This window comes from Ranitomeya variabilis, chromosome 5 (genome assembly GCF_051348905.1).
Source record: "Ranitomeya variabilis isolate aRanVar5 chromosome 5, aRanVar5.hap1, whole genome shotgun sequence".
NCBI classification, from domain to species: domain Eukaryota; kingdom Metazoa; phylum Chordata; class Amphibia; order Anura; family Dendrobatidae; genus Ranitomeya; species Ranitomeya variabilis.
The window spans coordinates 34,887,959-34,900,961 of NC_135236.1; positions in this window are offsets into that span (position 1 = coordinate 34,887,959).

Below are 13,003 nucleotides of genomic sequence, written 5' to 3' on the forward strand. Positions count from 1 at the left end.
CACAACAGTACCCCCCTTGAGGAGGGGTCACTGAACCATCACCAGAGCCCCCAGGCCGATCAGGACACGCCAAATGAAAGGCACAAACTAAATCGGCAGCATGGACATCAGAGGCAACAACCCAGGAATTATCCTCCCGACCATAGCCCTTCCATTTGACCAGGTACTGAAGTTTCCGTCTCGAAATACGAGATTCCAAAATCTTCTCCAACACATACTCCAACTCCCCCTTGACCAACACCGGGGCAGGAGGATCAACGGAGGGAACCATAGGCACCACATATCTCCGCAGCAACGACCTATGGAACACATTATGGATGGCAAAAGAAGCTGGAAGGGCCAAACGAAATGACACCGGATTGAGTATTTCAGAAATCTTATAAGGACCAATAAAACGAGGCTTAAACTTAGGAGAAGAAACCTTCATAGGAACATAACGAGACGACAACCAAACCAAGTCCCCAACACGAAGTCGAGCCAACACAGCGACAGCGGTTAGCGAAACGTTGAGCCTTCTCCTGGGACATTGTCAAATTGTCCACCACATGAGTCCAAATTTGTTGCAACCTGTCCACCACAGAATTTACACCAGGACAGTCCGAAGGCTCAACCTGCCCTGAAGAAAAACGAGGATGAAAACCAGAATTACAAAAAAAAGGCGAAACCAAAGTAGCCGAACTGGTCCAATTATTAAGGGCGAACTCAGCCAATGGCAAGAAGGTCACCCAATCATCCTGATCCGCAGAAACAAAACATCTCAGATATGTTTCCAAAGTCTGATTGGTTCGTTCGGTTTGGCCATTTGTCTGAGGATGGAAGGCCGAAGAAAAAGACAAATCAATGCCCATCCTAGCACAAAAAGACCGCCAAAACCTTGAAACAAACTGGGAACCTCTGTCCGACACGATGTTCTCCGGAATGCCATGCAAACGAACCACATGCTGGAAAAATAATGGAACCAAATCAGAGGAGGAAGGCAACTTAGGCAAGGGCACCAAATGGACCATTTTAGAGAAGCGATCACAAACCACCCAGATGACCGACATCCTTTGAGAAACAGGGAGATCTGAAATAAAATCCATGGAGACATGCATCCAGGGCCTCTTCGGGACCGGCAAGGGAAAAAGTAACCCACTGGCATGAGAACAGCAGGGCTTAGACCAAGCACAAGTCCCACAGGACTGCACAAAAGAACGCACATCCCGCGACAAGGAAGGCCGCCAAAAGTATCTAGCCACCAAATCTCTGGTACCAAAAATCCCAGGATGACCAGCCAACACCGAACAATGAATCTCAGAGATAACTCTATTAGTTCATCTATCAGGGACAAACAGTTTCTCTGCTGGACAACGGTCAGGTCTATCAGCCTGGAACTCCGGCAGCTCCCGCCGCAAATCAGGGGAGATGGCAGACAGAATTACCCCCTCTTTGAGAATACCAGCCGGCTCAGGAACTCCAGGAGAATCAGGCACAAAACTCCTTGAAAGGGCATCAGCCTTCACATTCTTCGAACCCGGAAGGTATGAAACCACAAAATCGAAACGGGAGAAAAACAGCGACCATCGAGCCTGTCTAGGATTCAACCGCTTGGCAGACTCGAGATAAGTCAGGTTCTTGTGATCCGTTAAGGCTAGGGATGAGCGACTTTCATTTTTTTAAGATCGAGTCGGGTTTTGTGAAACCCGACTTTGTCCAGAGTCGAGTCGAGTGCAGTCGGCCGATTATCGCTGAAAGTCGGGGATCGACCGAAACACGAAACCCAATGCAAGTCAATGGGGAAGCATAGTCGGCAGTGAGTGGAGGCCAGGAAAACCCCTACAGTGCCCATTTTAATGCCAAAAACATCCATTCTTGTTTCTGAAGCTTGTCAATCTTAATTAACTTTATAATAATAGTTGGGCATAGGAAATGAGGGGTCATTTGGCAAAAGTTGTGGGGGGAGTAGGGCTGGCTCTAGTTTTTCGTGGGCCCAGGAAACGCGGACTACGTCACGGCGGTGGAGCAGGGAGAGGTAAGTATTTCAGCGTTGCAAGTGCTGTGATCCTGAGCAAGCAGGGGGGGCCCACTCGTTCGCATTGGCACTGGCACAGGGCCCCTCAAAGTACGGCGGTGTGTTTGCATGGCGGGGGCGCCTCCCACCAGCAGCGACACTTTTGCGTACTCTGAGGGGCCCTGTGCCAGTGACGTCGCCAACGAGTATGCCCCCCACCTGATGAAGGAACCTGCACTTTCATCTGCACCTTCCTCTTTGTCCCTGTGTAAGGTGGTATAACATGCGGGAAGGGGAACCTTACTTTCAGCAGGGTCAGATTCTGGCTGTGTAGAGTGCAAGGGGAATGTAGTGGTCTAGGTCAATGTACCAGCAGACTCATCTAGCAGTGGCTGGGCAATGGGCAGGATGAGGAGGAAACAGATATAGGGCCAAAGAATAAAGTAGGCTAAATGCAGTTCAAAATTGGTAACATGACTAAACAGGCGGCATTGCTTTGTTCAGTGGAGTAGCAAACACAAGAGCAGCAGACACTGTTTCAAGGGCCCAACCACACTAGTAGGCCAAATGCAGTTTAATATCTGATAGTATAGGCCGAAAGCCAGAAGGTAGAAGCTCAGCTTTATTCAGTTGAGGACAACACCAGGCAGGGGCAGACACCGTTAGTAGGCCCATAACCACCTATTTTTACAAACACAGCACTTAAAAAGAGCCAGAAGGTGGAAGCTCAGCTTTGTTCAGTTGAGGACAACACCAGGGAGGGGCAGACACCGTTAGTAGGCCGGAACCACCAATTTTTTAAAAAACAGCAGTTAATCAGAGCCAGAAGGTAGAAGCTCAGCTTTATTCAGTTGAGGACAACACCAGGCAGGGGCAGACACCGTTAGTAGGCCGGAACCACCAATTTTTAAAAAAACAACAGTAAATCAGAGCCAGAAGGTAGAAGCTCAGCTTTATTCAGTTGAGGACAACACCAGGCAGGGGCAGACACCGTTAGTAGGCCGGAACCACCAATTTTTTAAAAAACAGCAGTTAATCAGAGCCAGAAGGTAGAAGCTCAGCTTTATTTAGTTGAGGGCAACACCAGGCAGGGGCAGACACCGTTAGTAGGCCGGAACCACCAATTTTTTAAAAAACAGCAGTAAATCAGAGCCAGAAGGTAGAAGCTCAGCTTTATTCAGTTGAGGACAACACCAGGCAGGGGCAGACACCGTTAGTAGGCCGGAACCACCAATTTTTTAAAAAACAGCAGTTAATCAGAGCCAGAAGGTAGAAGCTCAGCTTTATTCAGTTGAGGACAACACCAGGCAGGGGCAGACACCGTTAGTAGGCCGGAACCACCAATTATTTAAAAAACAGCAGTTAATCAGAGCCAGAAGGTAGAAGCTCAGCTTTATTCAGTTGAGGACAACACCAGGCAGGGGCAGACACCGTTAGTAGGCCCATAACCACCTATTTTTACAAACACAGCACTTAAAGAGAGCCAGAAGGTGGAAGCTCAGCTTTGTTCAGTTGAGGACAACACCAGGCAGGGGCAGACACCGTTAGTAGGCCGGAACCACCAATTTTTTTAAAAACAGCAGTTAATCAGAGCCAGAAGGTAGAAGCTCAGCTTTATTCAGTTGAGGACAACACCAGGCAGGGGCAGACACCGTTAGTAGGCCGGAACCACCAATTTTTTAAAAAACAGCAGTTAATCAGAGCCAGAAGGTAGAAGCTCAGCTTTATTCAGTTGAGGACAACACCAGGCAGGGGCAGACACCGTTAGTAGGCCCATAACCACCTATTTTTACAAACACAGCACTTAAAGAGAGCCAGAAGGTGGAAGCTCAGCTTTGTTCAGTTGAGGACAACACCAGGCAGGGGCAGACACCGTTAGTAGGCCGGAACCACCAATTTTTTTAAAAACAGCAGTTAATCAGAGCCAGAAGGTAGAAGCTCAGCTTTATTCAGTTGAGGACAACACCAGGCAGGGGCAGATACCGTTAGTAGGCCGGAACCACCAATTTTTTAAAAAACAGCAGTTAATCAGAGCCAGAAGGTAGAAGCTCAGCTTTATTCAGTTGAGGACAACACCAGGCAGGGGCAGACACCGTTAGTAGGCCGGAACCACCAATTTTTTAAAAAACAGCAGTTAATCAGAGCCAGAAGGTAGAAGCTCAGCTTTATTCAGTTGAGGACAACACCAGGCAGGGGCAGACACCGTTAGTAGGCCCATAACCACCTATTTTTACAAACACAGCACTTAAAGAGAGCCAGAAGGTGGAAGCTCAGCTTTGTTCAGTTGAGGACAACACCAGGCAGGGGCAGACACCGTTAGTAGGCCGGAACCACCAATTTTTTTAAAAACAGCAGTTAATCAGAGCCAGAAGGTAGAAGCTCAGCTTTATTCAGTTGAGGACAACACCAGGCAGGGGCAGACACCGTTGGTAGGCCCATAACCACCTATTTTTACAAACACAGCACTTAAAGAGAGCCAGAAGGTGGAAGCTGAGCTTTGTTCAGTTGAGGACAACACCAGGCAGGGGCAGGCTCCGTTAGTAGGCCGGAACCACCAATTTTTTTAAAAACAGCAGTTAATCAGAGCCACAAGGTAGAAGCTCAGCTTTATTCAGTTGAGGACAACACCAGGCAGGGGCAGACACCGTTAGTAGGCCGGAACCACCAATTTTTTAAAAAACAGCAGTTAATCAGAGCCAGAAGGTAGAAGCTCAGCTTTATTCAGTTGAGGACAACACCAGGCAGGGGCAGACACCGTTAGTAGGCCCATAACCACCAATTTTTACAAACACAGCACTTAAAGAGAGCCAGAAGGTGGAAGCTCAGCTTTGTTCAGTTGAGGACAACACCAGGCAGGGGCAGACACCGTTAGTAGGCCGGAACCACCAATTTTTTAAAAAACAGCAGTTAATCAGAGCCAGAAGGTAGAAGCTCAGCTTTATTCAGTTGAGGACAACACCAGGCAGGGGCAGACATCGTTGGTAGGCCCATAACCACCTATTTTTACAAACACAGCACTTAAAGAGAGCCAGAAGGTGGAAGCTCAGCTTTGTTCAGTTGAGGACAACACCAGGCAGGGGCAGACACCGTTAGTAGGCCGGAACCACCAATTTTTTTAAAAACAGCAGTTAATCAGAGCCAGAAGGTAGAAGCTCAGCTTTATTCAGTTGAGGACAACACCAGGCAGGGGCAGACACCGTTAGTAGGCCCATAACCACCTATTTTTACAAACACAGCACTTAAAGAGAGCCAGAAGGTGGAAGCTCAGCTTTGTTCAGTTGAGGACAACATCAGGCAGGGGCAGACACCGTTAGTAGGCCGGAACCACCAATTTTTAAAAAAACAGCAGTTAATCAGAGCCAGAAGGTAGAAGCTCAGCTTTATTCAGTTGAGGACAACACCAGGCAGGGGCAGACACCGTTGGTAGGCCCATAACCACCTATTTTTACAAACACAGCACTTAAAGAGAGCCAGAAGGTGGAAGCTCAGCTTTGTTCAGTTGAGGACAACACCAGGCAGGGGCAGACACCGTTAGTAGGCCGGAACCACCAATTTTTTTAAAAACAGCAGTTAATCAGAGCCAGAAGGTAGAAGCTCAGCTTTATTCAGTTGAGGACAACACCAGGCAGGGGCAGACACCGTTAGTAGGCCGGAACCACCAATTTTTTAAAAAACAGCAGTTATTCAGAGCCAGAAGGTAGAAGCTCAGCTTTATTCAGTTGAGGACAACACCGGGCAGGGGCAGACACCGTTAGTAGGCCCATAACCACCTATTTTTACAAACACAGCACTTAAAGAGAGCCAGAAGGTGGAAGCTCAGCTTTGTACAGTTGAGGACAACACCAGGCAGGGGCAGACACCGTTAGTAGCCGGAACCACCATTTTTTTTAAAAACAGCAGTTAATCACAGCCAGAAGGTAGAAGCTCAGCTTTGTTCAGTTGAGGAGAACACCAGGCAGGGGCAGACACCGTTAGTAGGCCGGAACCACCAATTTTTTTAAAAACAGCAGTTAATCAGAGCCAAAAGGTAGAAGCTCAGCTTTATTCAGTTGAGGACAACACCAGGCAGGGGCAGACACCGTTAGTAGGCCGGAACCACCAATTTTTTAAAAAACAGCAGTTAATCAGAGCCAGAAGGTAGAAGCTCAGCTTTATTCAGTTGAGGACAACACCAGGCAGGGGCAGACACCGTTAGTAGGCCCATAACCACCTATTTTTACAAACACAGCACTTAAAGAGAGCCAGAAGGTGGAAGCTCAGCTTTGTTCAGTTGAGGACAACACCAGGCAGGGGCAGACACCGTTAGTAGGCCGGAACCACCAATTTTTTTAAAAACAGCAGTTAATCAGAGCCAGAAGGTAGAAGCTCAGCTTTATTCAGTTGAGGACAACACCAGGCAGGGGCAGATACCGTTAGTAGGCCGGAACCACCAATTTTTTAAAAAACAGCAGTTAATCAGAGCCAGAAGGTAGAAGCTCAGCTTTATTCAGTTGAGGACAACACCAGGCAGGGGCAGACACCGTTAGTAGGCCCATAACCACCTATTTTTACAAACACAGCACTTAAAGAGAGCCAGAAGGTGGAAGCTCAGCTTTGTTCAGTTGAGGACAACACCAGGGAGGGGCAGACACCGTTAGTAGGCCGGAACCACCAAATTTTTAAAAAACAGCAGTTAATCAGAGCCAGAAGGTAGAAGCTCAGCTTTATTCAGTTGAGGACAACACCAGGCAGGGGCAGACACCGTTAGAAGGCCGGAACCACCAATTTTTTAAAAAACAGCAGTAAATCAGAGCCAGAAGGTAGAAGCTCAGCTTTATTCAGTTGAGGACAACACCAGGCAGGGGCAGACACCGTTAGTAGGCCGGAACCACCAATTTTTTAAAAAACAGCAGTTAATCAGAGCCAGAAGGTAGAAGCTCAGCTTTATTCAGTTGAGGACAACACCAGGCAGGGGCAGACACCGTTAGTAGGCCCATAACCACCTATTTTTACAAACACAGCACTTAAAGAGAGCCAGAAGGTGGAAGCTCAGCTTTGTTCAGTTGAGGACAACACCAGGCAGGGGCAGACACCGTTAGTAGGCCGGAACCACCAATTTTTTTAAAAACAGCAGTTAATCAGAGCCAGAAGGTAGAAGCTCAGCTTTATTCAGTTGAGGACAACACCAGGCAGGGGCAGACACCGTTAGTAGGCCCATAATCACCTATTTTTACAAACACAGCACTTAAAGAGAGCCAGAAGGTGGAAGCTCAGCTTTGTTCAGTTGAGGACAACACCAGGCAGGGGCAGACACCGTTAGTAGGCCGGAACCACCAATTTTTTAAAAAACAGCAGTTAATCAGAGCCAGAAGGTAGAAGCTCAGCTTTATTCAGTTGAGGACAACACCAGGCAGGGGCAGACACCGTTAGTAGGCCCATAATCACCTATTTTTACAAACACAGCACTTAAAGAGAGCCAGAAGGTGGAAGCTTAGCTTTGTTCAGTTGAGGACAACACCAGGCAGGGGCAGACACGGTTAGTAGGCCGGAACCACCAATTTTTTAAAAAACAGCAGTTAATCAGAGCCAAAAGGTAGAAGCTCAGCTTTATTCAGTTGAGGACAACACCAGGCAGGGGCAGACACCGTTAGTAGGCCGGAACCACCAATTTTTTAAAAAACAGCACTTAATGAGAGCCAGAAGGTAGAAGCTCAGCTTTATTCAGTTGAGGACAAACACCAGGGAGCAGCAAACAGAGGTATTAGGCCCCATCCAGCAATTTAAAAAAAAAAAAAAAAAAAAAGCTTAATCAGAGCCAGAAGGTGGAAGCTCAGCTTTATTCAGTTGAGGACAACACCAGGCAGGGGCAGACACCGTTAGTAGGCCCATAACCACCTATTTTTACAAACACAGCACTGAAAGAGAGCCAGAAGGTGGAAGCTCAGCTTTGTTCAGTTGAAGACAACACCAGGCAGGGGCAGACACCGTTAGTAGGCCGGAACCACCAATTTTTTAAAAACAGCAGTTAATCAGAGCCAGAAGGTAGAAGCTCAGCTTTATTCAGTTAAGGACAACACCAGGCAGGGGCAGACACCGTTGGTAGGCCCATAACCACCTATTTTTACAAACACAGCACTTAAAGAGAGCCAGAAGGTGGAAGCTCAGCTTTGTTCAGTTGAGGACAACACCAGGCAGGGGCAGACACCGTTAGTAGGCCGGAACCACCAATTTTTTTAAAAACAGCAGTTAATCAGAGCCAGAAGGTAGAAGCTCAGCTTTGTTCAGTTGAGGACAACACCAGGCAGGGGCAGACACCGTTGGTAGGCCCATAACCACCTATTTTTACAAAGACAGCACTTAAAGAGAGCCAGAAGGTGGAAGCTCAGCTTTGTTCAGTTGAGGACAACACCAGGCAGGGGCAGACACCGTTAGTAGGCCGGAACCACCAATTTTTTTAAAAACAGCAGTTAATCAGAGCCAGAAGGTAGAAGCTCAGCTTTATTCAGTTGAGGACAACACCAGGCAGGGGCAGACACCGTTAGTAGGCCGGAACCACCAATTTTTTAAAAAACAGCAGTTAATCAGAGCCAGAAGGTAGAAGCTCAGCTTTATTCAGTTGAGGACAACACCAGGCAGGGGCAGACACCGTTAGTAGGCCCATAACCACCTATTTTTACAAACACAGCACTTAAAGAGAGCCAGAAGGTGGAAGCTCAGCTTTGTACAGTTGAGGACAACACCAGGCAGGGGCAGAAACCGTTAGTAGCCGGAACCACCATTTTTTTTAAAAACAGCAGTTAATCACAGCCAGAAGGTAGAAGCTCAGCTTTATTCAGTTGAGGACAACACCAGGCATGGGCAGACACCGTTAGTAGGCCGGAACCACCAATTTTTTAAAAAACAGCAGTTAATCAGAGCCAGAAGGTAGAAGCTCAGCTTTATTCAGTTGAGGACAACACCAGGCGGGGGCAGACACCGTTAGTAGGCCGGAACCACCAATTTTTTAAAAAACAGCAGTTAATCAGAGCCAGAAGGTAGAAGCTCAGCTTTATTCAGTTGAGGACAACACCAGGCAGGGGCAGACACCGTTAGTAGGCCCATAACCACCTATTTTAACAAACACAGCACTTAAAGAGAGCCAGAAGGTGGAAGCTCAGTTTTGTTCAGTTGAGGACAACACCAGGGAGGGGCAGACACCGTTAGTAGGCCGGAATTACCAATTTTTTAAAAAACAGCAGTTAATCAGAGCCAGAAGGTGGAAGCTCAGCTTTATTCAGTTGAGGACAACACCAGGCAGGGGCAGACACCGTTAATAGGCCCATAACCACCTATTTTTACAAACACAGCACTTAAAGAGAGCCAGAAGGTGGAAGCTCAGCTTTATTCAGTTGAGGACACCAGGCAGGGGCAGACACCGTTAGTAGGCCGGAACCACCAATTTTTTTAAAAACAGCACTTAATGAGAGCCAGAAGGTAGAAGCTCAGCTTTATTCAGTTGAGGACAACACCAGGGAGGGGCAGACGCCGTTAGTAGGCCGGAACCACCAATTTTTTAAAAAACAGCAGTTAATCAGAGCCAGAAGGTAGAAGCTCAGCTTTATTCAGTTGAGGACAACACCGGGCAGGGGCAGACACCGTTAGTAGGCCCATAACCACCTATTTTTACAAACACAGCACTTAAAGAGAGCCAGAAGGTGGAAGCTCAGCTTTGTTCAGTTGAGGAGAACACCAGGCAGGGGCAGACACCGTTAGTAGGCCGGAACCACCAATTTTTTTAAAAACAGCAGTTAATCAGAGCCAGAAGGTAGAAGCTCAGCTTTATTCAGTTGAGGACAACACCAGGCAGGGGCAGACACCGTTAGTAGGCCGGAACCACCAATTTTTTAAAAAACAGCACTTAATGAGAGCCAGAAGGTAGAAGCTCAGCTTTATTCAGTTGAGGACAAACACCAGGGAGCAGCAAACAGAGGTATTAGGCCCCATCCAGCAATTAAAAAAAAAAAAAAGCTTAATCAGAGCCAGAAGGTAGAAGCTCAGCTTTATTCAGTTGAGGACAACACCAGGCAGGGGCAGACACCGTTAGTAGGCCGGAACCACCAATTTTTTAAAAAAACAGCAGTTAATCAGAGCCAGAAGGTAGAAGCTCAGCTTTATTCAGTTGAGGACAACACCAGGCAGGGGCAGACACCGTTAGTAGGCCGGATCCACCAATTTTTTAAAAAACAGCAGTTAATCAGAGCCAGAAGGTAGAAGCTCAGCTTTATTCAGTTGAGGACAACACCAGGCAGGGGCAGACACCGTTAGTAGGCCGGAACCACCAATTTTTTAAAAAACAGCACTTAATGAGAGCCAGAAGGTAGAAGCTCAGCTTTATTCAGTTGAGGACAAACACCAGGGAGCAGCAAACAGAGGTATTAGGCCCTATCCAGCAATTAAAAAAAAAAAAAAAAAGCTTAATCAGAGCCAGAAGGTAGAAGCTCAGCTTTATTCAGTTGAGGACAACACCAGGCAGGGGCAGACACCGTTAGTAGGCCAGAACCACCAATTTTTTTAAAAACAGCAGTTAATCAGAGCCAGAAGGTAGAAGCTCAGCTTTATTCAGTTGAGGACAACACCAGGCAGGGGCAGACACCGTTAGTAGGCCGGAACCACCAATTTTTTTTAAAAACAGCAGTTAATCAGAGCCAGAAGGTAGAAGCTCAGCTTTATTCAGTTGAGGACAACACCAGGCAGGGGCAGACACCGTTAGTAGGCCGGAACCACCAATTTTTTAAAAAACAGCAGTTAATCAGAGCCAGAAGGTAGAAGCTCAGCTTTATTCAGTTGAGGACAACACCAGGCAGGGGCAGACACCGTTAGTAGGCCGGAACCACCAATTTTTTAAAAGACAGCACTTAATGAGAGCCAGAAGGTAGAAGCTCAGCTTTATTCAGTTGAGGACAAACACCAGGGAGCAGCAAACAGAGGTATTAGGCCCCATCCAGCAATTAAAAAAAAAAAAAAAAGCTTAATCAGAGCCAGAAGGTAGAAGCTCAGCTTTATTCAGTTGAGGACAACACCAGGCAGGGGCAGACACCGTTAGTAGGCCGGAACCACCAATTTTTTAAAAAACAGCAGTTAATCAGAGCCAGAAGGTAGAAGCTCAGCTTTATTCAGTTGAGGACAACACCAGGCAGGGGCAGACACCGTTAGTAGGCCGGAACCACCAATTTTTTAAAAAACAGCAGTTAATCAGAGCCAGAAGGTAGAAGCTCAGCTTTATTCAGTTGAGGACAACACCAGGCAGGGGCAGACACCGTTAGTAGGCCGGAACCACCAATTTTTTAAAAAACAGCACTTAATGAGAGCCAGAAGGTAGAAGCTCAGCTTTATTCAGTTGAGGACAAACACCAGGGAGCAGCAAACAGGGGTATTAGGCCCCATCCAGCAATTAAAAAAAAAAAAAAAAAGCTTAATCAGAGCCAGAAGGTAGAAGCTCAGCTTTATTCAGTTGAGGACAACACCAGGCAGGGGCAGACACCGTTAGTAGGCCGGAACCACCAATTTTTTTAAAAACAGCAGTTAATCAGAGCCAGAAGGTAGAAGCTCAGCTTTATTCAGTTAAGGACAACACCAGGCAGGGGCAGACACCGTTAGTAGGCCGGAACCACCAATTTTTTAAAAAACAGCAGTTAATCAGAGCCAGAAGGTAGAAGCTCAGCTTTATTCAGTTGAGGACAACACCAGGCAGGGGCAGACACCGTTAGTAGGCCGGAACCACCAATTTTTTAAAAAACAGCAGTTAATCAGAGCCAGAAGGTAGAAGCTCAGCTTTATTCAGTTGAGGACAACACCAGGCAGGGGCAGACACCGTTAGTAAGCCCATAACCAACAATCTTTTAAAAAACAGCAGTTAATGAGAGCCAGATGGTAGAAGCTCAGCTTTATTCAGTTGAGGACAAACACCAGGGAGCAGCAAACAGAGGTATTAGGCCCCATCCAGCAATTTAAAAAAAAAAAAAAAAAGCTTAATCAGAGCCAGAAGGTAGAAGCTCAGCTTTATTCAGTTGAGGACAACACCAGGCAGGGGCAGACACCGTTAGTAGGCCGGAACCACCAATTTTTTAAAAAACAGCAGTTAATCAGAGCCAGAAGGTAGAAGCTCGGCTTTATTCAGTTGAGGACAACACCAGGCAGGGGCAGACACCGTTAGTAGGCCGGAACCACCAATTTTTTAAAAAACAGCAGTTAATCAGAGCCAGAAGGTAGAAGCTCAGCTTTATTCAGTTGAGGACAACACCAGGCAGGGGCAGACACCGTTAGTAGGCCGGAACCACCAATTTTTTAAAAAACAGCAGTTAATCAGAGCCAGAAGGTAGAAGCTCAGCTTTATTCAGTTGAGGACAACACCAGGCAGGGGCAGACACCGTTAGTAGGCCGGAACTACCAATTTTTTAAAAAACAGCACTTAATGAGAGCCAGATGGTAGAAGCTCAGCTTTATTCAGTTGAGGACAAACACCAGGGAGCAGCAAACAGAGGTATTAGGCCCCATCCAGCAATTTAAAAAAAAAAAAAAGCTTAATCAGAGCCAGAAGGTAGAAGCTCAGCTTTATTCAGTTGAGGACAACACCAGGCAGGGGCAGACACCGTTAGTAGGCCGGAACCACCAATTTTTTAAAAAACAGCAGTTAATCAGAGCCAGAAGGTAGAAGCTCAGCTTTATTCAGTTGAGGACAACACCAGGCAGGGGCAGACACCGTTAGTAGGCCGGAACCACCAATTTTTTAAAAAACAGCACTTAATGAGAGCCAGAAGGTAGAAGCTCAGCTTTATTCAGTTGAGGACAAACACCAGGGAGCAGCAAACAGAGGTATTAGGCCCCATCCAGCAATTAAAAAAGAAAAAAAAAGCTTAATCAGAGCCAGAAGGTAGAAGCTCAGCTTTATTCAGTTGAGGACAACACCAGGCAGGGGCAGACACTGATAGTAGGCCGGAACCACCAAAATTTTTAAAAACAGCAGTTAATCAGAGCCAGAAGGTAGAAGCTCAGCTT